At 41.2% G+C, this 27,321-nt stretch overlaps 1 long non-coding RNA gene and 2 pseudogenes across 1 annotated transcript in view; all 3 read left to right on the top strand.

The window, feature by feature from the left end:
• Window positions 1-27,321, top strand: part of LOC139357850 (uncharacterized) — an 86,786-nt gene that overhangs the window by 43,220 nt on the left and 16,245 nt on the right. The gene's annotated exons all lie outside the window — the stretch shown is intronic.
• On the top strand, window positions 20,766-20,864 carry LOC112423784 (U6 spliceosomal RNA; annotated as a pseudogene).
• LOC112423777 (U6 spliceosomal RNA) lies at window positions 25,893-25,991 on the top strand (annotated as a pseudogene).

Below are 27,321 nucleotides of genomic sequence, written 5' to 3'. Positions count from 1 at the left end.
AGGCCCACCACACTCCAAGTTGCACACTTATATGTAAATTCCTTGAGTGTAGGTACTGTTGTACCCTGGGCTTCTCACATAATGGCTGACAGATTCTATATCTATGTTCAATAAATATTTATTGAGTGAATAAATACCAACTAATGCTCTTATCAATTTAGCCTAAAGTGGGGGACAGGACTGAATTGTACCGTTTTGTTTTGAGGATGAGGATAAAGAACAAAGGGAAAAGCAATTTTAAATGCATCGTGGTTCATGCCCCTCAGATCACTTCCCAGCCCAACCGTTATATGCCAGCATGTAATTTCTATGATGTTGGAGGCTGCAATAAAAACAACCCAGCTGAAAGATCTGTATTATTGGAGGTAACATGAGAAGCTGAACCCAAGGAAGCACTGGCCCAAATCTTTCGAAAAGGCAAAACCTAGGGTATAAGTGAGTAGCAAAAGAAGAATCTGGAAATGTAGACCACAACCAGACCCTGGAGAATCCTAAAAGAAGAATCAACAAAGACAGAATAGCATGACCACTGGAATTACAGAACTGTATTTGAATCCCATCTTGGTGAGTTTCTGGTGTGTGATCTTGTGCACTTTACTTATCCTTTCGGTTTTGTCATCTGCAAAATAATGTATCCATTAAGATTTGATTCACATACAAGAAAGAAAACTCCATATAGGATTGGTTTAAATAGGATAGAATGCATTTCTCTTTCGAATAAGAGTCCAGAATTAAGTCATCTGAGAGGAATATGGGGCCCCATAGTTTTGAGCACTGGCTCCTATCTTTTTGCTCTGCCATGCTTGACTTCTGTTCCTAATATAGAAGTCATCTTATGGCCCAAGTTGGTGCCTCTGGAGACACATTATATCCTTCAAGAAGAAGGGAAGGAAAAAGAGGGAAGAAGGAACAAGACATAAATCAGTTTTTTCCTCAGAAGTTTCCCAGAAGTTTCCATATGATGCTTCTAGTTTTATACAATTGGCCATGTGACTAAATTCTGGCCAACCCAGTCACATGGCCAACTGTATAAAACTACACCTAGCTGCAAGGGAGTCTGGGGGATATTTTTATTTTGGGCAGCTATGTCCTCAGCTAAAACTTTCTGTCTCTATGAAAGAGAAAATGCATATGGTAGAGAAAGGGACTAGTAATCTTTGCCATAGATGGGTATAATAATTTCAACCTTTAGGGTTATTAGGAAGAATTGAAGAAATAAGCTGTATAGGGCCAGGCACAGTGGCTCATGCCTGTAATCCCAACACTTTGGGAGGCCGAGGCAGGCAGATCATCTGAGGTCAGGAGTTCCAGACCAGCCTGGCCAACATGGTGAAACCCCATCTCTACTAAAAATACAAAAATTAGCTGGGCATGGTGGCAGGGACCTGTAATCCCAGCTACTCAGGAGGCTGAGGCAGGAGAATTGCTTGAACCTGGGAGATGGAGGCTGCAGTGAGCTGAGATCATGCCACTGCACTCCAGCCTGGGCAACACAGTAAGACTCTCTGTCTCAAAAAAAAAAAAAAAAAAAAAAAAAGGAAGAAAAAAAGAAAGAAGCTGTATAGCCAAAATTCACTTCATATTGCTGTCCTAGTTAGTTTGGACTTTCTACTGAAGACATAATTACTTCTTCCATTTCATTCCTTCAGAACTTTGCTTATAGCTCTCTCAAGGTTCTCATGACATTAGAGCCTTTATTTACTTCATATGGCTTGGCTCTATTAGTCTTTTGATACAAATGTTTTCACATTATCTTTACAAAACACAATATTCCTATTCATGCTTTCACTTGAAAAATAGGAGCCATATTTCCTTGCATAGTCCTCTGTCTGGAAATCCCCCAAAAGGAGGACCACATATGCTCACAAACAACTGCTAAGCTACAGTCATCATATGAAATCATAATTTTTGCAGACTACTTTTACATTCCTTAACTGATTTGTATTTGCTTGAATGTTCTTTCCTTTTTTAAAAAAATTGGGATGAAATTCACATAACACAAAATTAATCATTAACTAAGCGTACAATTCAGTGGCATTTAGTACATGCACAATGTCGTATAACCATCACCTCCATCTAACTCCAAAACATTTTCATCATCCTCCGGTCACTCTCCCCCTGGGAAAAAATCACGTACTCATTAGTAGTCATTCCCCATTCCTCCTCTACCCACAGCCCCTGATAATTTACCTGTTCTGGATATTTCATATAAATGAAATCATACAATATGTGACCTTTTGTGTCTGGTTGCTTTCACCTAACTTAATGTTTTCAAGGTTCATCCATGTTGTAGCATGTCTCAGTACTTCATTCTTTTTATGGCCAAATAATATTCTGCTGTGTGATTATACCACATTTTGCTTACCCATTTATCAATTGATGAACATTTTAGTTGTTTACACCTTTTGGCTATTGTGAAGATTTCTGCTATGAACGTTGGTGTACAAGTATTTGTTTGAATACCTGTTTTCAATCCTTTCAAATATATACCTAGAAATGGAATGGCTGGGTCATGTGGTAATTCTATGTGTAACTTTTTAAGGAACCACAAAACTGTCTTGCACAGTGGCTGTGCCATTTTGCATTTTTATCAGCAACAGATGAGGGTTCCAAATTCTCTACCTCCTCATCAATGTAATTTTCTACTTAAAAAATTATGGCCAATCTAGTGAGTGTGAAGTTGTATCTCATCACGGTTCTGATTTCCTAATGACTAATATTATTGAGCACCCTTTCATGTGCTTGTTGGCTATTTGTATATCTTCTTTGGAGAAATGTGGATTCAAGTCCTTTGCCCATTTTTTAAAAGAGATTGGGGGGTCTCACTTTATTGTCCAGGAGGAAGTGCAGTGCCATGATCATGGCTCGCTGCATCCTGGGCTTAAGAGATCTTCTTGCCCCAGGGTCCCAAGTAGCTGGGTCAACAGGCATGCACCACCATGGCCAGCTAAATTTTTAATTTTTATTTTGTACAGACAGGGTCTTGCTATTTTGCCAGGCTGGTCTTGAACCCCTGGCCTGAAGAGATCCTCCCACTTTAGCCTCCCAAAGTGCAGGGCATGAGCCTCTGCTCCCAGCCCTCTTTGCCCATTTTCAAATTGAGCTCTTTGTCTTTTAATTGTTTGGTTGTGGGAGTTCTTTATATATTCTGGATACTAAATACTTATCAGATGTATAATTTACAAATATGTTTCCTTCCCTGTGGGTTTTCTTTCTACTTTCTCTCTTATTTCATTTCATTTTGAGACAGGGTATAACTCTGTTGCCCAAGCTGGAGTGCAGTTGTGTGATCATAGCTCACTGCAGCCTCCATCTCCCAGGTTCAAGCCATCCTCCCACCTTAGCCTTTGAGTTGCTAGGACTACAGATGCAGGTTACAGGCCTGGCTAATTTTTTATTTTTTTTAATTTTTAGTAGAGACAAAGTCTCACTATGTTGCCCAGGCTGTTCTTGAACTCCTGAGCTCATTTGATTCTCCTGCCTTGGTCTCCATCTCCTCTAATGGCCTCCCATTACAGGCCTGAGCCACCCTGCTTGGCCCCTTTTTACTCTCTTGATAGTGTCCTTTGATACACAAGTTTTTAATTTTAATGAAACTCTATTTACTTATTCTTTTCTTTTGTTGCTTTTGGTGTCATACCTAAGACTGCCAAATCCAAGGCCAGGAAGATGTTTGCCTGTGTTTTCTTCTGAGAGCATATATATACACACACACATATATATACACACACACAAATATATATACATACATACATATATACACACACACATATATACATACATACATATATATACACACACATACATATATATATATATATATATATATTTTTTTTTTTTTTTAAAGACAGAGTTTTGCTCTTGTTGTCTAGGCTGGAGTGCAATGGCGCCTCAGCTCACCACAACTTCCACCTCCCGGGTTCAAGCAATTCTCCTGCCTCAGCCTCCTGAGTAGCTGAGATTACAGGTGCCTGCCACCACACCTGGCTAATTTTTGTGTTTTTAGTAGACATGAGATTTCACCATGTTGGCCAGGCTGGTCTGGAACTCCTGACCTCAGGTGATCCACCTGCCTCAGCCTCCCAAAAAGCTGGAATTACAGGCGTGAGCCACTGCACCTGGCCAAGAGTTTTATATTTTACACTTTCCTACTTTCATAGTTCTTACATGTAGGTCTTTTGTCCATCTTGAGTTAATTTTTGTAGATGGTATGTGGTAATAGTTCAAGATTATTATTTTGCATGTGAGTATCCAATTCTTCCAGCCCTACTTATTGTTCTTTCCCTCACTGAATTGTTTTGGCGCCCTTGATGAAAATCAATTGGCCATAGATGTATGGTTTATTTCCAGATGCTCAATTCTATTCCACTGATTCATATGTCTCTTATGCCAGTACCACAGTGTTTTGATTACTGTAGCCTTTGTTGTCGTTGTTGTTTTTTGAAACGGAGTTTTACTCTGTCGCCCAGGCTGGAGTGCAGTGACACAATCCCAGCTCACTGCAACCTCTGCCTCCTGGGTTCAAGCGATTCTCCTTCTCAGCCTCTGGAGTAGCTGGCATTACAGGTGCATGCCACCAATTTTTGTATTTTTACTAGAGATGGGGTTTCACCATGTTGGCCAGGCTGGTCTCGAACTCTTGACCTTGTGATACACCCACTTTGGCCTCCCAAAGTGCTGAGATTACAGGCGTGAGCCACCACACGCAGCCCTGATTACTGTAGCTTTGTAGTGAGTTTTGAAATTGTGAGGCCAGGTGTGGTCGGTCATGCCTGTAATCCCAGCACTTTGGGAGGCCGAAGCGGGTGGATCACGTGAGCTCAGGAGTTTGAGACCAGCCTGACCAAGATGGCAAAACCCCGTCTCTACTAAAAATACAACAATTAGCTGGGTGTGGTGGTAGGTGCCTGTAATCCCAGTTTACTTGAGAGGCTGAGGCAGGAGAATCGCTTGAACCCTGGAGGCGGAGGGTGCAGTGAGCTGCGATTGTGCCATTGCACTTCAGCCTGGGCAACAGAGCGCGACTCTGTCTCGAAAAAAAGATAAAAGAAAGAAAAAAGAAATTGTGAAGTGTGGGTCCTCCAATTTTGTCTTTCGTTTCCAAGATTGTCTTGATGTTTGGGGTGCCTTGAGATGACATATGCATTTGAGGACAGACTTTTTCCATTTCTGCAACAAAGGTTTTGGATTTTGACAGGAATTGCTCTGAATCTGTAGATCACTTTGGGGAACAGTGTCATCTTTACAAGATCAAGTCTTCCAAACCATAAATATGTGAATTCTTTCCATTTATTTTGGTCTTCTTTAATTATTTTCAGCAGTGTTCTACAGCTTTCAGCATATTAGTTCTGCTCCTCTTTGGTTAAATGTATTCCTAAGTATTTTATTCTTTTGATGCTACTATAAATGGGATTGCTTTCTTAATTTCCTTTACAGATGGTTCATTGCTAGTGCACAGAAATATAACTGGTTTCTGCATGCTGATCTTGTATCCTATTACTTTGTTAAATTTGTTTATTAGCTCTGAGGGTTTTTTGGTGGATTTCATGATATTTCCTATTTATAAGATCACATCATCTGCAAATAGAGATAGCTTTACTTGTTCCTTTCTTGCTTGGATGTTTTACCCCCTCCTTTTTCTTATATGATTTCTTTTTTTTTTTTTTTTCTTTTTTCTTCTTTTCCCGAGATGGAGTCTGACTTTGTCGCCCAGGCTGGAGTGCAATGGAGTGATCTTGGCTCACTGCAACCTCCAACTCCTGGGTCCAAGCTATTATCCTGCCTCAGCCTCCTGAGTAGCTGGGACTATAGGCACGCGCCACCATGCCCAGTTAATTTTTGTATTTTTAGTAGAGACAAGGTTTCACCATGTTGGCCAGGCTAGTCTTGAACTCCTGACCTCAGGTGATCCACCCACCTCAGCCTCCCAAAGTGCTGGGATTACAGGTGTGAGCCACCGCACCCAGCCCCTTGCATGATTTCTCTGGCTAGAACTTTCAGTGCAATATTGAATACAAGTGGCAAGATCAGACATCTTTGTCTTGTTCCTGATATAAGGGGGAAAGCTTTCTGTCTTTAACCATTGAGTATGATGTTAGCTGTGGGTTTTTCATATAAGCCCTTTTGCATGTTGAGGAAGTTCCCTTCTATTTGTAGTCTAAATGTTTTATTGTAAAAGGGTGTTGAATTTTGTCAGATACCTTTTCTGCATCAATTGAGGTGATTGTATGTTTTGTCCCCTCTCATTCTACTGATATAGTATATTACAATGACTAATTTTCTTATACTGAACCACCCTTGCTTTCCTGGGATTAAATCCCATTTGGTTGGTCATGGCATGTAATCCTTTTAATATGTGCTGGATGTGATTTTCTAGTACAGATGGTCCCCAAGTTATGATGGTTCAATTTATAATTTTGCAACTCTACAATGGTGCCAAAGCTATATGCATTCAGTAGAAACCATATACTTCAAATTTAAAATTTGATCTTTTCCTGGGTGTATTAGTCTGCTCTTATACTACTATAAAGAACCACCTGAGACTGGGTAATTTATAAAGAAAAGAGGTTTAACTGACTCACAGTTCCACAGGCTATACAGGACGCACGGCCGGGAGGCCTCAGGAAACTTGCAATCATGGCGGGAGGCAAAAGGGAAGCAAACACTTCTTACCATGACAGGGCAGGAGAGAGAGAGCACAAAGGGGTGAGGTTCTACACACTTTCAAACAACCAGATCTTGTGAGAACAGCAAGAGGGAAGTCCGCCCCTATGATTCAATCACTTCCCACCTGGCCCCTCCTTCAACATGTGGGGATTACGATTCAAGATGAGATGTGAGTAGGGACACAGAGCCAAACCATATCACTGGGCCATCGATATGTGGTAGCATACTCTTGTGATTCTGGGCAATGGGAGCAAGCCACAACTTGTAATCAGCCACACAATCACAAGGGTAAACAACTGATGCTCTACAATGTACTGGATTGCCTGGTAATTTTGCTCAGCTGTAGGCTAATGTAAGTGTACTACATACGTTTGGCTAAGGTATGATGTTTAGTAGGTTAGGTGTATTATATATAGTCAACTTACGATATTTTCAATATATGATGGGTTCATCAGATGTAATCCCATTGTCAGTTGAGCATCTGTTTTTTAATGGGGGGATTTCTGCATCCAAAATCAGAAGGGATATTGATTTGCAGTTTTCTTGTGATGTTGTTATCTGTCTTTTATATCAAGTAGTGCTTGCCTCATAGAATGAGTTGTTAGGTGTTCCCTCTTCTTCTATTTTTTTGGAAGAGTTTGAGAATTACCGATTCAATCTCCTTCTGTTAGGTCTATTTAGATTTTCTGTTCCTTCTTGAGTCAGTTTTGGCAGTCTGCATGTCTCTAGGAATTTGTCCATTTCCTGTAGGTTATCCAATCTGCTTTTTAAAAAAAAATTATTTACCCTTCTTTCTTTCTTTCTTTCTTTTTTTTTTTTTTTTTTTTTTTGAGATGGAATTTCACTCTTGTTGCCCAAGCTGGAGTGCAATGGTGCGATCTCAGCTTACTGCAACCTCTGCATCCTGGGCTCAAGCAATTCTGCTGCCTCAGCCTCCAGAGTAGTTGGGATTACAGGAACCCACCACCATGCCTGGCTAAAGTTTTGTATTTTTAGTAGAGACAGGGTTTCACCATGTTGGACAGGCTGGTCTCAAACTCCTGACCTCAGGTGATCCAATGGCCTTGGCCTCCTAAAGTGTTGGGATTACAGGCTTGAGCCACCGCATCCGGCCTATTTACCCTATTTTCTTTTTTTATTATTATTTATTTATTTTGTATTTTTTATTATACTTTAAGTCCTAGGGTACATGTGCACAATGTGCAGGTTTGTTACGTATATGTATACATGTGCCATGTTGGTTTGCTGCACCCATTAACTCATAATTTACATTAGGTATTTCTCCTAATGCTATCCCTCTGCCATACACCTACCCAGCGCCAGGCCCCGGTGTATGATGTTCCCTGCCCTATGTCCAAGTGTTCTCATTGTTCAATTCCCACCTATGAGTGAGAACACGCAGTGTTTGGTTTTCTGTCCTTGCAGTAGTTTGCTCAGAATGATGGTTCCCAGCTACATCCATGTCCCTACAAAGGACATGAACTCATCCTTTTTTGTGTATGACTGCATAGTATTCCATGGTGTATATGTGCCACATTTTCTTAATCCAGTCTATCATTGATGGACATTTGGGTTGGTTCCAAGTCTTTGCTATTGTGAATAATGCTGCAATAAACATATGGTGCATGCGTCTTTATAGTAGCATGATTTATAATCCTTTGTGTATATACCCAGTAATGGGATTGCTGGGTCAAATGGTATTTCTACTTCTAGATCCTCGAGGAATCGCCACACTGTCTTCCACAATGGTTGAACTAGTTTACACTCCCCCCAACTGTGTAAAAGCATTCCTATTTCTCCACATCTTCTCCAGCACCTGTTGTTTCCTGACTTTTTAATGATTGCCATTCTAACTGGTGTGAGATGGTATCTCATTGTGGTTTTGATTTGTATTTCTCTGATGACCAGTGATGATGAGCATTGTTTCATGTGTCTGTTGGCTGCATAAATGTCTTCTTTTGAGAAGTATCTGTTCATATCCTTTGCCCACTTTTTCATGGGGTTGTTTGATTTTTTTCTTGTAAATTTGTGTAAGTTATTTGTAGATTATGGATATTAGCCCTTTGTCAGATGGGTAGTTTGCAAAAATTTTCTCCCATTCTGTAGGTTGCCTGTTCACTCTGATGGTAGTTTCTTTTGCTGTGCAGAAGCTCTTTAGTTTAATTAGATCCCATTTGTCAATTTTGGCTTTTGTTGCCATTGCTTTTGATGTTTCAGTCATGAAGTCCTTGCCCATGCCTATGTCCTGAATGGTATTGCCTAGGTTTTCTTCTAGGATTTTTATGGTTTTAGGTCTAACATTTAAGTCTTTAATCCATTTTGAATTAATTTTTGTACAAGGTGTAAAGAAGGGATCCAGTTTCAGCTTTCTACATATGGCTAGCCAGTTTTCCCAGCACCATTTATTAAATAGGGAATCCTTTCCCCATTTCTTGTTTTAGTCAGGTTTATCAAAGATCAGATGGTTGTAGATGTGTGGTGTTATTTCTGAGGCCTCTGTTCTGTTTCATTGGTCTATCTCTCTGTTTTGGTACCAGTACCATGCTGTTTTGGTTACTGCAGCCTTGTAGTATAGTTTGAAGTCAGGTAGCATGATGCCTCTAGCTTTGTTCTTTTTGCTTAGGATTGTCTCGGCAATGCACACTCTTTTTTGGTTCCATATGAACTTTAAAGTAGTTTTTCCCAATTCTGTGAAGTCATTGGTAGCTTGATGGAGATGGCATTGAATCTATAAATTACCTTGGGCAGTATGGCCATTTTCACAATATTGATTCTTCCTATCCGTGAGCATGGAATGTTCTTCCATTTGTTTGTGTCCTCTTTTATTTCATTGAGCAGTGGTTTGTAGTTCTCCTTGAAGAGGTCCTTCACATGCCTTGTACGTTCACTCATGATCTGGCTGTTTGTCTGTTATTGGTGTGTAGAAATGCTTGTGGTTTTCACATATTGATTTTGTATCCTGAGACTTTGCTAAAGTTGTTTATCAGCTTAAAGAGATTTTGGGCTGAGATGATGGGGTTTTCTAAATGTACAATCATGTCATCTGCAAACAGGGACAATTTGACTTCTTCTTTTCCTAATTGAATACTTTTATTTCTTCCTTTTGCCTGATTGCCCCGCCCAGAACTTCCAACACTATGTTGAATAGGAGTGGTAAGAGAGGGCATCCCTGTCTTGTGCCAATTTTCAAAGGGAATGCTTCCAGTTTTTGCCCATTCAGTATGATATTGGCTGTGGATTTGTCATAAATAGCTCTTATTATTTTGAGATATGTTCCTTCAATACCTAGTTTATTGAGAGTTTTTAGCACGAAGTGCGGTTGAATTTTGTCCAAGGTCTTTTCTGCATCTATTGAGATAATCATGTGGTTTTTGTCTTTGGTTCTGTTTATGTAATGGATTACATTTGTTGATTGGCGTACATTGAACCAGCCTTGCATCCCAGGGATGAAACCCGCTTGATCGTGGTGGATAAGATTTTGATGTGCTGCTGGATTTGGTTTGCCAGTATTTTACTGAGGATTGTCGCATTGATGTTCATCAGGGATATTGGTCTAAAATTCTCTTTTGTTGTTGTGTCTCTGCCAGGCTTTGGTATCAGGATTATGTTGGCCTCATAAATGAATTACGGAGGATTCACACTTTTTCTATTGATTAGAATAGTTTCAGAAGGAATGGTACCAGCTCCTCTTTGTACCTCTGGTAGAATTCGGCTGTGAATCCGTCTGGTCCTGGAATTTTTTTGGTTGGTAGGCTATTAATTCTTGCCTCAATTTCAGGGTCTGTTATTGTTCTATTCAGGGATTCAGCTTCTTTCTGGTTTAGTCTTGGGAGGGTGTATGTGTCCAGGAATTTATCCATTTCTTCTAGATTTTCTAGTTGATTTGCATAGAGGTGTTTATAGTATTCTCTGGTGGTAGTTTTTATTTCTGTGGGATTGGTGGTGATATCTCCTTTATCATTTTTTATTGCACCTATTAGATTCTTCTCTCTTTTCTTCTTTATTAGTCTTGCTAGCAGTCTTCTGATTTTGTTGATCTTTTCAAAAAAAAAACCAGCTCCTGGATTCATTGATTTTTTTGAAGGGTTTTTTGTGTCTCTTATCTCCTTCAGTTCTGCTCTGATCTTAGTTATTTCTTGCCTTCTGCTAGCTTTTGAATTTGTTTGCTCTTGCTTCTCTAGTTCTTTTAATTGTGATGTTAGGGTGTCGATTTTAGATTTTTCCTACTCTCTCTTATGGGCATTTAGTGCTATGAATTTCCGTCTACACACTGCTTTAAATGTGTCCCAGAGATTCTGGTACATTGTGTCTTTATTCTCATTGGTTTCAAACAACATTTTTATTTCTGCCTTCATTTCGTTATTTACCCAGTAGTCATTCAGGAGCAGGTTGTTCAGTTTCCGTGTAGTTGTGTGGGTTTGAGTGAGTTTCTTAATCCCGAGTTCTAATTTGATTGCACTGTGGCCTGAGAGACAGTTTGTTGCGATTTCTGTTCTTTTACATTTGCTGAGGAGTGCTTTACTTCCAATTATGTGGTCAATTTTAAAATAAGTGTGATGTGGTGCTGAGAAGAATGTATGTTCTGTTGATTTTGGGTTGGGAATTCTGTAGATGTCTATTAGGTCCACTTGGTGCAGAGCTGAGTTCAAGTCCTGGATATCCTTGTTAACCTTCTGTCTTGTTGATCTGTCTAATATTGACAGTGGGATGCTAAAGTCTCCCATTATTATTGTGTGGGAGTCTAAGTCTCTTTGTAGGTCTCTAAGGATTTGCTTTATGAATCTGGGTGCTCCTGTATTGGGTGCATGTATATTTAGGATAGTTAGCTCTTGTTGTTGAATTGATCCCTTTACCATCATGTAATGGCCTTCTTTGTCTCTTTTGATCTTTGTTGGTTTAAAGTCTGTTTTATCAGAGACTAGGATTGCAACCCCTGCTTTTTTTTGCTTTCCATTTGCTTGGTAGATCTTCCTCCATCCCTTTATTTTGAGTCTATGTGTGTCTCTGCACGTGAGATGGCTCTCCTGAATACAGCACCCTTGTGGTTCTTGACTCTTTATCCAATTTGCCAGTCTGTGTCTTTTAATTGGAGCATTTAGAACATTTACATTTAAGGTTAATATTGTTATGTGTGAATTTGATCCTGTCATTATGATGTTAGCTGATTGTTTTGCCCGTTAGTTGATGTAGTTTCTTCCTAGCATCCATGGTCTTTACAATTTGGCATGTTTTTGCAGTGGCTGTTACAAGTTGTTCCTTTCCATGTTTAATGCTTCCTTCAGGAGCTCTTGTAAGGCAGGCCTGGTGGTGACAGAATTTCTCAGCATTTGCTTGTCTGCAAAGGATTTTATTTCTCCTTCATTTATGAAGCTTAGTTTGACTGGATATGAAAGTCTGGGTTGAAAATTCTTTTCTTTGAGAATGTTGAACATTGGCCCCCACTCTCTTCTGGCTTGTAGAGTTTCTGCCGAGAGATCTGCTGTTAGTCTGAGGGCTTCCCTTTGTGGGTAACCCGACCTTTCTCTTTGGCTGCCCTTAACATTTTTCCCTTCATTTCAACCTTGGCAAATCTGACAATTATGTGTCCTGAGGTTGCTGTTCTCGAGAGCATCTTTGTGGTGTTCTCTGTGTTTCCTGAATTTGAATGTTGGCCTGCCTTGCTAGGCTGGGGAAATTCTTCTGGATAATATCCCGAAGAGTGTTTTCCAGCTTGGTTCCATTCTCCCCATCACTTTCAGGTACACCAGTCAAACGTAGATTTGGTCTTTTGACATAGTCCCATATTTCTTGGAGGCTTTGTTCATTTCTTTTTACTCTTTTTTCTCTAAACTTCTCTTCTTGCTTCATTTCATTCATTTGATCTTCAATCACTGATACCCTTTCTTCCACTTGATCGAATTGACTACTGAAGCTTGTGCATACATCACATAGTTCTCGTGCCATGGTTTTCAGCCCTATCAGGTCATTTAAGGTCTTCTCTGTGCTGTTTATTCTAGTTAGCCATTTGTCTAATCTTTTTTCCAGGTTTTTAGCTTCCTTGCAATGGCTTTGAACATCCTCTTTTAGCTTGGAGAAGTTTGTTATTACCGACCTTCTGAAGCCTACTTCTGTCAACTCATCAAAGTCATTCTCTGTCCAGCTTTGTTCTGTTGCTGGCGAGGAGCTGTGATCCTTTGGAGAAGAAGAGGTGCTCTGGTTTTTAGAATTTTCAGCTTTTCTGCTCTGGTTTCTCCTCATCTTTGTGGTTTTATCTACCTTTGGTCTTTGCTGATGGTGACCTACAGATGGGATTTTGGTGTGGATGTCTTTTTTGTTGATGTGGATGCTATTCCTTTCTGTTTGTTAGTTTCCCTTCTAACAGGTCCCTCAGTTGCAGGTCTGTTGGAGTTTGCTGGAGGTCCAGTCCAGACCTGTTTGCCTGGGTATCACCAGCAGAGGCTGCAGAACAGCAAATATATTGCTGCCTCATCCTTCCTCTGGAAGCTTCGTCTCAGAGGGGCACCCAGCTGTATGAGGTGTTGATCGGCCCCTACTGGGAGGTGTCTCCCAGTTAGGCTACATGGAGGTCAGGTACCCACTTGGGGAGGCAGTGTGCCCATTCTCAGAGCTCAAACACCATGCTGGGAGAACCACTGCTCTCTTCAGAGCTGTCAGACAGGGATGTTTAAGTCTACAGAAGTTTCTGCTGCCTTTTGTTCAGCTATGCCCTGCCCCCAGAGGTGGAGTCTACAGAGGCAGGCAGGCCTCGTTGAGCTGCGGTGGGCTCGAGCTTCCTGGCCACTTTGTGTCCCTACTCATGCCTAAGCAATGGTGGACACCCCTCCCTGAGCCAGGCTGCCACCTCACAGTTTGATCTCAGACTGCTGCACTAGCAGTGAGCAAGGCTCCAGGGGCATGGGACCTGCAGAGCCAGGTGCAGGATATAATCTCCTGCTGTGCCATTTGCTAAGACCGTTGGAAAAGCACAGGATTTGGGTGGCATGTCCCGATTTTCCAGGTCCAGTCTGTCATGCCTTCCCTTGGCTAGGAAAGGGAAATCCCCTGACCCCTTGCACTTCCTGGGTGAGGCCATGCCCCGCCCTGCTTCAGCTCACCCTCTGGGGGCTGCACCCACTGTCCAACCAGTCCCAGTGAGATGAACCAGGTACCTCAGTTGGAAATGCAGAAATCGCCCATCTTCTGCGATGATCACGCTGGGAGCTGCAGACCGGAGCTGTTCCTATTCGACCATCTTGGAATGGACCCCTATTTACCCTACTTTCAAGCTACAAGTTCAAGTTATCCAATGTATTGGTGTACAATTTTTCATAGTAGTCTTATAATCCTTTTTATTTCTATAAGTTGCTAATAATGTCCCCACTTCTGAAAAAATTTAGTTGAATTTTTTTACTAGAAATTTTCAAATATACACAAAAGTGAATAGCACGATACACTCCTACATACTTATCATCAAGATGAGCAATTTTCAAGGGTTCATTAGACTTGCTTCATCTATTCCTTATCTTTCCCTCCCTCTCTCATGCAACCTAAGAGTGTATGAAAGGGGCCCATCTAGTTCTGTGTTAAGGTTAGAGAAGAAAGTATTTTTTAAAAAGGTTACAGGATGAATGTGTGCATGTGAATACCAATTCCTCACTGGCACTGAGAAGCTTTTCTTCCTCCTGTCAGTCTCCCTATCTCTTGTTCAAGACCAACCTCTTAGTCAAGTTTCTCCTGCTAGAGTGAAATTCTTGGCCAATTTTACTCACCTCAGGAGCTTTAAGAAATATTGATTTCTGGACCCTATCCCACAATATTGTATTTAATTGGTCTGGTATATGGTCTGTAATGGGAGTTTTTAAAAGGTGATTCTAATATACAGAGAAGATTGAGAACTTGTGCTCTAAAATGTAAGAGCCCTCATTCCTTCTACTTTCCTTTTGTAATGCATCTCTCATTTCTTACAAGGCTTTAGAGAACAAATGCTGTGGAACCTGGCAGTTCACTTCCACAGGTGTTTACAAGTGAGTAATCAGTTTAGGCAAGGATGTAACACGTGAAATCTGCCCAAGGCCAGAAATAAATTCAGGAGTCAACTCTAAATTCTGCTGAAAGAGTTACTGATAATCTTACCTGGAAAGGGACCTGCATCAGGAAGTGAGGAGCGTGGTCTGATGTGAAAAATGGAGACTTAGGCTGGGCGCGGTGGCTCAAGCCTGTAATCCCAGCACTTTGGGAGGCCGAGACGGGCGGATCACGCGGTCAGGAGATCGAGACCATCCTGGCGAACACGGTGAAACCCCGTCTCTACTAAAAAAAAATACAAAAAACTAGCCGGGCGAGATGGCGGGCGCCTGTAGTCCCAGCTACTCGGGAGGCTGAGGCAGGAGAATGGCGTGAACCTGGGAGGCGGAGCTCGCAGTGAGCTGAGATCCGGCCACTGCACTCCAGCCTGGGCCACAGAGCAAGACTCCGTCTCAAAAAAAAAAAAAAAAAAAAAAAAAATGGAGACTTGACAGACCAGGAATTCTACTGAGTTCCCAGGGCTTTCCACTTGTCCAAGGCTATGGTCTCAACTCTGGCTGTACATTAGAATCACTTGAAATGATCATTTTCTCAGGCTTCACTTTAGAGATTCTGATTTAATTAGTCTAGGTCAAGTGTTCTTAAATTTAGGTTGCATCAAAATCACCTGGTTGCTGGGCACCAACCTCAGAATTTCTGATTCAGTAGAGCTGGGGTGGGGGCCAACATCCACGTTTCTAGTAAGTTACCAGGCAGTGCTGAGGCTGCTGGTCTGGGAACCACATTTCAGAATCACTGGTTTAGGGTAAGACCCAGGCACAGATTGTTAGGGGGAAAAAAATCTCTAAGTACTTTCAATGTGCATGCAGCCAGAGTAAAAAAAAAAAAAAAAAAAAAAAATCACTGCCCTAGTACTGCTGGCTCGCAAATTGCAAGGGAACAGAAAGTACAGAAAGCCTGACTCTCTTGAATCGGGACACTTCAGATGAATGAATGAAAGAACTTGAACTTCAGATAGAATCCCTGAGTGAATCAGATACCCTATGGTAGGTTTGACCTCCCTGGGAGGAAAGAATGGTTGAACTCAATTCTTAAATTTTATTTCTGCTGTTTCTGAATTTTAGTTCTGTTCAGCCATTAGTCTCCACTTTCCTATGACTGTAGAACTAGAACAAAACTGTTTCCAAAAATGTATCTAACATCTTTACTTCTGAATAGAAGAGCTATCCAGAAACTGTACCAAGTCTCTGAGTCTCCTAGGCTAAATCTTGCTTTAACTCTGGCTCTGTGCTTACATCTGATAAAGTATTTCTTGAATGCAGGCAGTTACTGTTTAAATTTGTTTTGTCAGTAGGAGAGATGCAGCTAAAGGAACATTTTGCCTCTTGCACTAAACTGTTACAGATATATGAACCAGTGCTTCCAACACAAACGGCACACACAGAAATGATAATACAGTAGTTGTATAGCACACTGGTGTAACTGCCCAGTGGGTTGACTTTACCCAATTTGTAACCACCCAATGGGTTCACCTTATCCTGCTGCCTAGACAGAGCAGAGATTTCTCGAGACAGGGGAATCACAATACAGAAAGAATAATTAATGCAGAGCCAGCTGAGCAGGAGACTGGAGTTTTACTATTACTCAAATCAGTCTCCCGGAACATTTGGGGATCAAAGTTTTTCAAGACAGTTTGGTGGGAGGGGAGGGGCAGTGAGTTGGGGAGTGCTTATTGGTTGGGTCGTAGGTGAAATCATGGGGCGTCCCTGTCTTCTTGTGCTGAGTCGGTTCTTGGGTGGGGGGAGTCACAAGATCAGATGGCCGGTTTCTCCATCCGGGTGGTGCTGGTAGATCCATCCAGGGTAGAGTCTGCAAAACACCTCAAGCACTGATCTTAGGAGCAGTTTAGGGAGGGTCAGAATCTTGTAGCCTCCAGCTACGTGACTCCTAAACCATAATTTTAAATTTTGTGGCTAATGTTAGTAGTACAATCCCCAGGCAAGAAGGAAGTTTGTCCTGGGAAAAGGCTACTATCATCTTTGTTTTAAAAGATAAACTAAGTTCCTCTCAAAGTTAATTCAGCCTGTATCCAGGAACGAACAAGCACAGCTTGGAGGTTAGAGGCAAGATGGAGTCGTTTAAGTTGGACCTCTTTCACTGTCTCAGTCATAATTTTGCAAAGGCGGTTTCACTGGGGCAAGAGGAAGAGGCTGCTTACAGCTGAAGATAATCACCCAAAGCAACCAACTGTCTCAAGGACCGAGGGCAGTCAATATCTGTGAGCTAGCACCAAGCAGGCTGCTTAGGAAATGCTGATATAGTAGGCAAAGTGCGCATCTGCCTCATGTAGACTCAGCCTTCTGTAATGAATATTATTTAAAGAGAATATCCTCAAGTAGTCATTATTGGTTTAGATATATTGTAAATAACTTAATCTAGATTTTAAAAATTGTGTATTTACTTGTGATAGGTGTGAACTTACTCCATAACACAGATGTGCAATACATATTACCACAATCTTGGAGTAATGATGGAATGGTGAAAGGGAAGTTTACACACTCCAGAATATTCAGGGAAGAACCCTGGTCTTCAGGCCATTGTTGCCACTTCATGGTCATTTGAAAGCAGGTGGTTCCACTCTCTCCATACCAAGCTTGGGCAACTCTCCCAGTGCTCCCAAGCCACAATGCCTAGCATCCACTCACTTTGGGATCCCATGTAGACTTTTTTTTTTTTTTTTGAGACGGAGTCTTGCTCTCTTGCTCAGGCTGGAGTGCAGTGGGGCGATCTTGGCTCACTACAACCTCCACCTCCCAGGTTTAAGCAATTCTCTCATCTCAGCCCCCTAAGTAGCTAGGATTACAGGCGCCCGCCACCATGCCTGGCTAATTTTTGTATTTTTTAGTAGATACAGGGTTTCACCATGTTAGACAGGCTGGTCTCGAACTCCTGACCTTGTGATCCACCCACCTCGGCCTCTCAAAGTGTTGGAATTACAGGTGTGAGCCACCGCACCGGTGGCTATATACCCCATGTAGGCATTTCTTCATCCACACATCGTTTGTAAGTGGGACACAGGTCTCTGCTAAAATCAAACCCTCTTCTCCATTCCTTTGGGGGCAGCTTAGTTTAATTCCTTGTTGGTTCCTTGTGTATTTTTTCTTCAGGCCAATAATAAAAATGGACCCATTTTTAGCTTCTCACAAATATAGTTTTCCTGATGGGGCTGGAACTATCTTTCCATTCTTTTCAATCTCTTAAATTGAGTGTCTAAGAATTAGACAGGAACTACTATATCAATAAACTAGCTTGCCTCTTAAAAAGAAAAGTCTCAGCTGGGCACAATGGCTCATGCCTATAATCCCAATACTTTGGGAGGCCAAGGTGGGTGGATCACCTGAGGTCTGGAGTTCGAGACCAGCCTGGCCAACATGGTAAACCCCTGTCTCTACTAAAAATACAAAAAATTAACTGGGTGTGGTGGGGCATGCCCATAATCCCAGCTACTTGGGAGGCTGAGGCAGGAGAATCGCTTGAACCCGGAAGGCAGAGGTTGCAGTGAGCTGAGATCATGCCATTACACTCCAGCCTGCGCAACAAGAGCAAAACTCCCTCTTAAAAAAAAAAAAATAAAAGGGTCTGTACTTCAAGAACACATACCTATGGCTGAAACTTAAGAAATTACATGGTGAAATGTTATTTTGAATTAAAGACTTTTTAAAGCTTCACTTACATACGTGGAATGTGCTTTTACTCTCTTTTAAAAATTCTGTCATTCTGTCTTTATGTTAAAGTACAAGATACTTAATTTCGGACAGATAGTTGCAAGTAATATGTACAATAATAAAGACTTTGCACATGCAAATGAGAAATAAACACTTTCTTTAAGCAAAATGAAACAGGCCTAGGAGTATAGGGGAGGAATAGAGCTATGTGGCATTCAAATGTGGCTGTGAGTTGGCCTAAGTCTAAAACCAGAGGTGGGCTGCAAGCAAACATGGCCTCTAATTCCAGGAACTTAACTGGATTAGAACCAAGAAGAAGAGCTCATAGAAGGGTCAGTCTAGAAGGAAGAATAGGAAACCAGACTGGATGAAAACCCAGGGAGTGTTTGAGAATCTAGGTCATAAGAGGTCATTGAGCAGCTTCTCTCACCCTTAAGACTTGACCTAAGCCAATTTGTCCATTCAGGGACTGTCCATTTCCTATAGTAAAAATACTTTCAGAGATTAGAGATAGGAGGGAGTCATGCTTCCTCTCCTACAACATTGTTATTATGATTTATTATAATGAAAACTAATCTCAGATCTAAATTTTCCACACACCAGTATTAACAAACAGGCCAAAAGAAAGCAGTCGTACAAATGATTCCTATAAAGTCAGTGAAGTCCATACCCGTTTCTTGGCACTCTAACAAATACCTTGCATGGAAGATTCGCTTGGATGTCAAAGCAACTTTATTCTCACAGAAGACAAGCTAACCTTCCAGTCACTTCAGGTGAAAGAATCCAGTATTAGGAAGGGTAACATGGAAGTAAACAAGTTCTAGACCTTGATGCTACTTAAAACGCTGTTAGGCCAGGTGTGGTGGGTCATGCCTGTAATCCCAGCACTTTAGGAGGCCGAGACGGGCGGATCACTTGTCATGAGTTTGAGACCAGTCTGCCCAACATAGTGAAACCCCGTTTCTACTAAAATATAAAAATTAGCTGGGCATGGTGGTGTGTGCCTGTAATCCCAGCTACTCAGGAGGCTGAGGCACAAGAATCGCTTGAACCCAGGAGGCGGAGGTTGCAGTGAGCCGAGATCACACCACTGCACTCCAGCCTGGATGACAGAGCAAGGCTCTATCTCAAAAAAAAAAAAAAAAAAGGCTGCTAGGCATCTGGCAGTATATCTTGAATACTGCTCATTTCACTATGAAAAAATGCAACATCGCTTATGGTGCAGGTTCAGAAAGTGAGATATCTAAAGTTCTACACCTGCCTCCTTTGGAGGGTGGCCAACAGATTAAGGCCCTTAGATGTCTGGTTATTCACTCCGCCTCAGGTGTAGACTCCTGACCTGGGTGTTAAAAATGTTAAATAATTGTCCCCAGGGTGTGGATTAATTTACACACATACACTTCAAAATAGCATTTTTACTAGCGAATTCCAGACAAAAATCTCAGACACCTTTAGCTATTAATGTTTAAACCTAATTTCATATCTGACAGTATTTTTTTTCCTCCTAGGTGTGGGAGTAAGATTGATTTTAAAAATAGTTGCCATTACTCAGAAACAGATAAAATGTAATATGCCTTACTATTAGTCAAGGAGCAGAAATTTTACTCAAAATAATTTAAGCAAAAACAACATTTAGTGGTTCATGTTCCTGGGGAGAATAGGGAAGGCCCTGACCGTAGCTACTCTGAACCCCAGGACTCAAGGACATTGAAAGGTCTTCTCATTCTCTTTTTCTCTGTCCCTCTGCTTTGTGTGTATATCCTCACAGGTCTATTTCTCTGGGTTTTGGCCTCATTCTCTTCTATTTCTGCTAGGCCTTTTCATGAGGTGTGCAAGCCCCTCTGGCTTCACTTCATCTGGCTCTGTGACCCCAGAGCCAAAGGGCCCCTCGAGTACCTGCTGGGGAAGAACTTGGATTTTCTCAACTTGTGTCACCTGCCCTAATAATAATCCTTGGATAATTCCTCTGGCCAGGAAGTTGAGGTTCGGTCTAAATCTGGGTTGCTGACCTTATGTTTTGTGGGTTGGGGAGTACTGTTGTGAGAAGAAGGGTAAGGTGTTTGCTTTGGAAGCACATATACTAAAATTGGAACAGGCCGGATGTGGTGGCTCACGACTGTAATCCCGGCACTGTGGGAGGCTGAGGCGGGTAGATCACCTGAGGTCAGGAGTTTGAGACCAGCCTGGCCAACATGGTGAAACCCCGTTTCTACTAAAAATACAAAAATTAGCTGGGTGTGGTGGTGTGCACCTGTTATCCCAGCTACTTGGGAGACTGAGGCAGGAGAATCACTTGAACCCAGGAGGAAGAGGTTGCAGTGAGCCAAGATTGCACTACTGCACTCCAGGCTGGGTGACAAAGTGAGACCTTGTCTGAAATAAACAAATAAAATAGGAACAATGCAGAGACGATTACCAAGGCCCTTGCACAAGGATGTCATGAAAATTTGCAAAGCAGTCCATATATTTTATCTGAAGTGTTCTCATCACGTACACACACAAAAACATAACTATGTCAGGTGATGGTTAATTAGCTTGATTGTGGTGATTATTTCACAATGCACACATGTATCAAAACATCAAGTTGTACACCTTAAATATATACAATTCAAATTTGTCAATTATACCTTATTAAAGCAGCAGCAGAAGAAGCGGTGTTACCAAACTGCCCAAAACTGTAGTTGCCACAGCCCCGTCTGCCCTTCCTGTTCTCTTTTTCCTGCCTTTCTATACTTGGGATCTTTCGCTTATGTGTGTTAAATTGGATGTTATGAAAAACAAGAAATATTCAAGCTTCTATGCATTAAGATTTAGTAGTTTATAAACTTTGATCCACTTTATATTTTTCAGTAGATGGAACCATGTAGAAAAGCTGGCATCAGAATTTTCTGGATTTTTTTCCTCAAGCGATACCACTAAAATGGAAACCTGAAGATTTTTATAAGCAAATGTAGGCTAACATTGATTCAGAAAAAGCCGCCAATATGCTATAGTAGTGAATATTGCAACCAAAATGAATTTCCTTAATTATAATCGGGTGAACTTGGGACTAGGAAAAGCAGCTTGTTTACACATTTAATCACCACCTATAGGTAAGAAGCTCAGAGATTTTCCAGGTGAATGATGCCCCTGATAAATATATCTCTGTCTTGGGGACAGTAAAATGATTCAACAAATGCCATATGTAGTGTTTAGCTCTTGAGGAGACCTATGGCCTAGTTGGAACATAGCCTGTGTGCTGTGCCTACTGGAGGGTAGCATGAACAGATTGCTGGTAATAGCTCACTCCACATAGTGTCTGTCACATATAAAGTGCCAGGTCAAGTAGTGACCACATGTAATGTGGACACCATGATTTTTCCATTTCTCTCAGTTATTAAAAAGCTTTTAAGAGGCTGGGCATGGTGGCTCACAACTGTCATCCCAGCAATTTGGGAGGCCAAGGCGGGCAGATCACCTGAGATCAGGAGTTCAAGACCAGTCTGGCCAACATGGCGAAACGCTGTCTCTACCAAAAATACAAAAATTAGATGGGCATGATTGCAGGCAGAAGAATCTCTTGAACCCAGGGGGTGGAGGTTGCAGGCGAGCCAAGATCACACCACTTAACTCTCAGCCTGGGCAAAAGAGCGAAATCTGTCTCAAAAAAAAAAAAAAAAAAAAAAAAAAAAAGCTTCAAAGAGGAACAAAGAGAACAAGTTTCAAGAACACTATCAGACAATAGTAAATTGTGGTATGATACTTGACCATTACATTATGATGACTAATTTATAGCAGTGTGGATTTTAAAATGGACAGATGGTATCCTTTGCAATTTTAATTCTTTATAACAGAAACTGTTATAATAATTGATACACAACAATTTTCTGGCATGAAATTCCATCACTGAATATATTCTGAAGAGGAGTGCCATTATAGCAAAAAAAAAAAAATTACTATTCTTAGATGAAAAATAGTGGCTGTGTGTAAGTAGACAAGACATATAAAGGTGGAACAGTGTGTGATAAAGTCAAAATTCTACTACGGCCTAGCCGATCGCTAAGAATTGCACTTAGAGTACTGAAAACATACACTGTTGAGTGTGTGTGAATGATATACTAGGACCTTGCGACTCAAAGTATGGTATGGGATCAGCAGAATCAGTATCACCTGGGAGCTTGTTAAAAATGCAAGTTATTTGGCCCCACCCCAGACCTACTGAATCAGAAACTCTGGGAGCTGGGCCAGAAATCTGTGTCCTACAAGCCCTCCAGGTGCTCCCAGTGCATGCTACAGATTGAGAGGCATCATTCTAATTAGTTACAAGCACTCTCCTGATGGCTTGTAGAACTGCCCAAGCGAGGGACTTGAGCATGGAGAAGTACCTGATGTACAGGCTTCTCTTGCAGCAATAAATCAACTTAGTAGACCACCACTGTTGCAATAACTCCTTTCACCCAATGGTCAAACCTAGATGTTAGGTGGGTTAAAACAGCCTCATTTTCTTTATCCCTTTTTTTGTTTTGTTTTGTTTTTTGAGACTGAGTCTCACTTCGTTACCCAGGCTGGAGTGCAGTGGCATGATCTCAGCTTACTGCAACCTCGACTTCCAAGGCTCAAGTGATCCTCCTGCCTCAGTCCCTCAAGTAGCTGGGATTATAGGCACCCACCACCATGCCCGGCTAATTGTTGTATTTTTAGTAGAGACAGGGTTTCACCGTGTTGCCCAGGCAGGTCTCAAATTACTGGCCTCAAGCAATCCTCCCGCCTCAGCCTCCCAAAGTGCTGGGATTACAGGTGTGAGGCACCGTGCCCAGCTCTTTATTATTTATATATTAAAGACTAAGTTGTAGGAGGGTAGTTTTTGAACCAGTTATCAATTAGCATCAATAAGTATTTATTAAGTGTTATATTTTGTTCTAGGAGCAGCAAAATATATACAAAGTGACCTAAAAGATGATTGTTGTTTAGCCTGTGGTTAAGGAGAAAATATAAACTTGAAAAATTAAATGACAATATCAGATAATAACACAAGAGCTATTCCTAGGCATTATATGACTAATTATAAAATAAGGGGAAAATTCACTGAAAAGGAAGAGATCCCTGGGTTGAATAGGTCTGTGAAGACATCACTCAAGGTTCCTTCACTGAGCATATGTTTAGGAAGTAGCTTCTCCAGGAAGGGCCTTGGGCAGGTGCTGGAGAGAATGTGGAATTTGAACTAGGCTTCTGGAAAAGGCAATTCAAATGGCAGGAATGTAACAAACCAAAAGTATCATATGAGAGGTTTACAGAATTACACAGCAATTCTGGTTGCTCTGTCCTTGCATATCTCCAAGGAAACCTGGACCCATGATTGACTGTTGGTCAACCCTAGGTATGTGGCCCTTGGAAGGCTCTTTATGCTAATGTTGATGATTTTGTTGTATGCACCTAAAGCAATGAACCATGTCCTACTAGCTTGTCAGAATTGCTTTGTGCAGACATCAAGACTGATCATGCATGCCAGGTTTCATTACTAGAGCCCTGAGTTTCAGTTGTCAAGGATGGTCATGTAGCAGAATGTACCCATGTGACCAGACCTCCATAAAAGCCTTGGGCCCTGAGACTTGCATTGGGTAGAGAGATTCTGCTAGAAGGAAAGCATGTCTTGTGTGGCTCTGGTTGGAAAAAACTTGAAAGTGTGTATCTGACCTCTCTGGATTTTACCCAATGCCTATCTTCTTTCTGCAATTTTTGCTGTCTACTTTTTGCTGTAGTAAGTCTTAGCCATGAATAAAACCTGATATTGAGCCTTCTGAGTCTTTATAAAAAAAAAACTAGGAGTGGTTATGGCACCCCTGAAATATGGCCTGTGACAAGATGCAAAATACACATGAATTTTTGGGAAGAAACAATAAATATTAAAATCCGATGGGAAAAGTCAATTCTTGATTGCTGAATCTTGGTAAAGAATGTAAAGGTGTCTATTGTACTATTTATTTTTCTTCTTCTTCTTTTTAATTTTAATTTAATTTAATTTTTTTTTTTTTGAGACAGGGTCTTGCAGTCACCCAGGCTAGAGTGCAGTGCCACAATGATGGCTCACTGCAGCCTCAACCTCCTGGGCTCAAGCAATCCTCCCCCCTCAGCCTCCCGAGTACCTGGGACTATAGGTATTTGCCACCACACCCAGCTAATTTTTGTATTTTTTGTAGAGACAGTCTCCTTATGTTGTCTAGGCTGGTCTCAAACACCTGAGCTCAAGTTATCCTCCCACCTGGGCCTCCTAAAGTGCTGGGATTACAGGTGTGAACAACTGCACCTTGCCTCATTGTACTATTATTTAAAGTTTCCTGTAAGTTTGACATTTTTCAAAACATAAATTTATGGAAAAATGAGTAGTATTGAGCAAATAGTACTAGCAGTTGAGAAGTCAATTATCATATGCATGCATGGACATATGTGTGTATAGAATCATAGAATTGTATGTTATCTTGAAGAATAGTCATTTTACACTTTACCATTTAGTCAAGCCTGTCCATCTTTTCCTATGTTTGCTTGGATGTGTGTTTTCTATTCTTTTTTTGACCACATACTCCCGCCTCAGGCAGATGGGGGGCCCTGAGTCCCTGGGCTGGAAGTGGGCCTGAGGCTGTGGTGAATGGGGCCAAGAGAATCATTACCAGGTCAGTTTCCTATAGAGTTTCTGGGTCAGTAATGCCGAGACCAATAGTCCAGGGTCAGGATGCCAAATTCAGACAGGGCAATAAATAAATAAAAAGAGAAAGCTCTAATTCAAAGTTAATCGTTCTGACAGAGAAGGCAATGCAAAGAGAGTTCAAACAGTCAGACAAGCCAGGAGTGATTCCTGAGAAAAAAACGCACACAGTGCCAACTTCCTTTTTTAACTGGTTCCTGCCACAGCTAAAGTCGGGGGCATATGCTAAAGTGAGTGATGCAGCTGGGGAGTGCACAACTGTATTCTCACAGAGTTTTCTCTCAGCCTGAGATTGACTGAATATTCACTTATAGTTTCTCCTTCTTTTTATTATTTGAGATTTTACATTTAATTCTTTTTTATGCATTTTCTGCTTATGTATTACATTTAATTCTTTAATATCTCTAGTTAGAAAACTGCATTTATATATGGGTAAGATTGGTTTATACTGTGCTAGCTTCCTCGGTTTTATTAATAAGATACACATAGTAGTCAAGAACATGAATTCTAAGCTGGGCGCCACGGCTCACGCCTGTAATCCTAGCACTTTGGGAGGCCGAGGCAGGCGGACCACCTGAGGTCAGGAGTTCAAGACTAGCCTGGCCAACATGGCAAAACCCCGTCTCTACTAAAAATACAAAAATTAGCTGGGCATCGTGGTGCGTGCGTGTGATCCCAGCTACTCAGGAGACCGAGGCAGGAGAATCGCTTGAACCCAGGAGGAAGAGGTTGCAGTGAGCCAAGATCACGCCACTGCACTCCAGCCTGGGCGACAAAGCAAGACCTTGTCTCAAAAATAAAATAAAATTTAAAATAAATAAATAAATAAATAAAATAAAATAGGAACAATGCAGAGAAGATTAGCAAGGCCCTTGCACAAGGATGTCATGAAAATTTGCAAAGCAGTCCATATATTTTATCTGAAGTGTTCTCATCATGTACACACACAAAAACATAACTATGTCAGGTGATGGTTAATTAGCTTGATTGTGGTGATTATTCCACAATGCACACATGTATCAAAACATCAAGTTGTACACCTTAAATATATACAATTCAAGTTTGTCAAATATACCTTATTAAAGCAGCAGCAGAAGAAGCGGTGTTACCAAACTGCCCAAAACTGTAGTTGCCACAGCCACGTCTGCCCTTCCTGTTCTCTTTTTCCTACCTTTGTATACTTGGAATCTTTGGCTTATGTGTGTTAAATTGGATGTTATGAAAAACAAGAAATATTCAAGATTTCCATGCATTAAGATTTTGTAATATATAAACTTTGATCCACTTTATATTTTTCAGTAGATGGAACTGTGTAGAATAGCTGGCATCAGAATTTTCTGGATTTTTTTCCTCAAGCAATACCACTAAAATGGAAACCTGAAAATTTTTATAAGCAAATGTAGGCTAACATTGATTCAGAAAAAGCCACCAATATGCTATAGCAGTGAATATTGCAACCGAAACGAATTTCCTTAATTATAATCAGGTGAATTTGGGACTAGGAAAAACAGCTTGTTTATACATTTAATCACCACCTATAGGTAAGAAGCTCAGAGATTTTCCAAATGAATGATACCTCTGATTATATCTTATCTTGTGGACAGTAAAATGATTCAACAAATGTCATATGTAGTGTTTAGCTCTTGAGGAGACCTATGGCCTAGTTGGAACATAGTCTGTGTGCTGTGCCTACTGGAGGGTAGCATGAACAGATTGCTGGTAATAGCTCACTCCACATAGTGTCTGTCACATATAAAGTGCCAGGTCAAGTAGTGAACACGTGCAATGTGGACACCATGATTTTTCTACTTCTCTCAGTTACTAAAAAGCTTTTAAGAGGCTGGGCATGGTGACTCATACCTGTAATCCCAGCAATTTGGGAGGCCAAGGCGGGCAGATCACCTGAGGTCAGGAGTTCAAGACAAGCCTGGCCAACATGGCGAAACTCTGTCTTTACTAAAAATACAAAATTTAGCTGGGCGTGGTGGTGCACACCTGTAATCCCAGCTACTCGGGAGGCTGAGGCAGGGAGAATCGTTTGAACCTGGGAGTCGGAGGTTGCAGTGAGCCGAGGTCATGCCATTGCACTCCAGCCTGGGCGACAGAGGGAGACTCTGTCTCGAAAAAACAAAAACAAAAACATGGATTCTCGAGTCAGACTGCTTGGGTTCAAATATTGGCTCTAGCACCTAATAGCCGCATTAACCTCTTCATGCCTCATATTTTTTTTCTATGAAATGCAGATTA

This window comes from Macaca nemestrina, chromosome 13 (assembly GCF_043159975.1).
Source record: "Macaca nemestrina isolate mMacNem1 chromosome 13, mMacNem.hap1, whole genome shotgun sequence".
NCBI lineage: Eukaryota > Metazoa > Chordata > Mammalia > Primates > Cercopithecidae > Macaca > Macaca nemestrina.
Note: the sequence above shows the minus strand (reverse complement) of the source record. Positions and strands in the feature narration are given on the sequence as shown.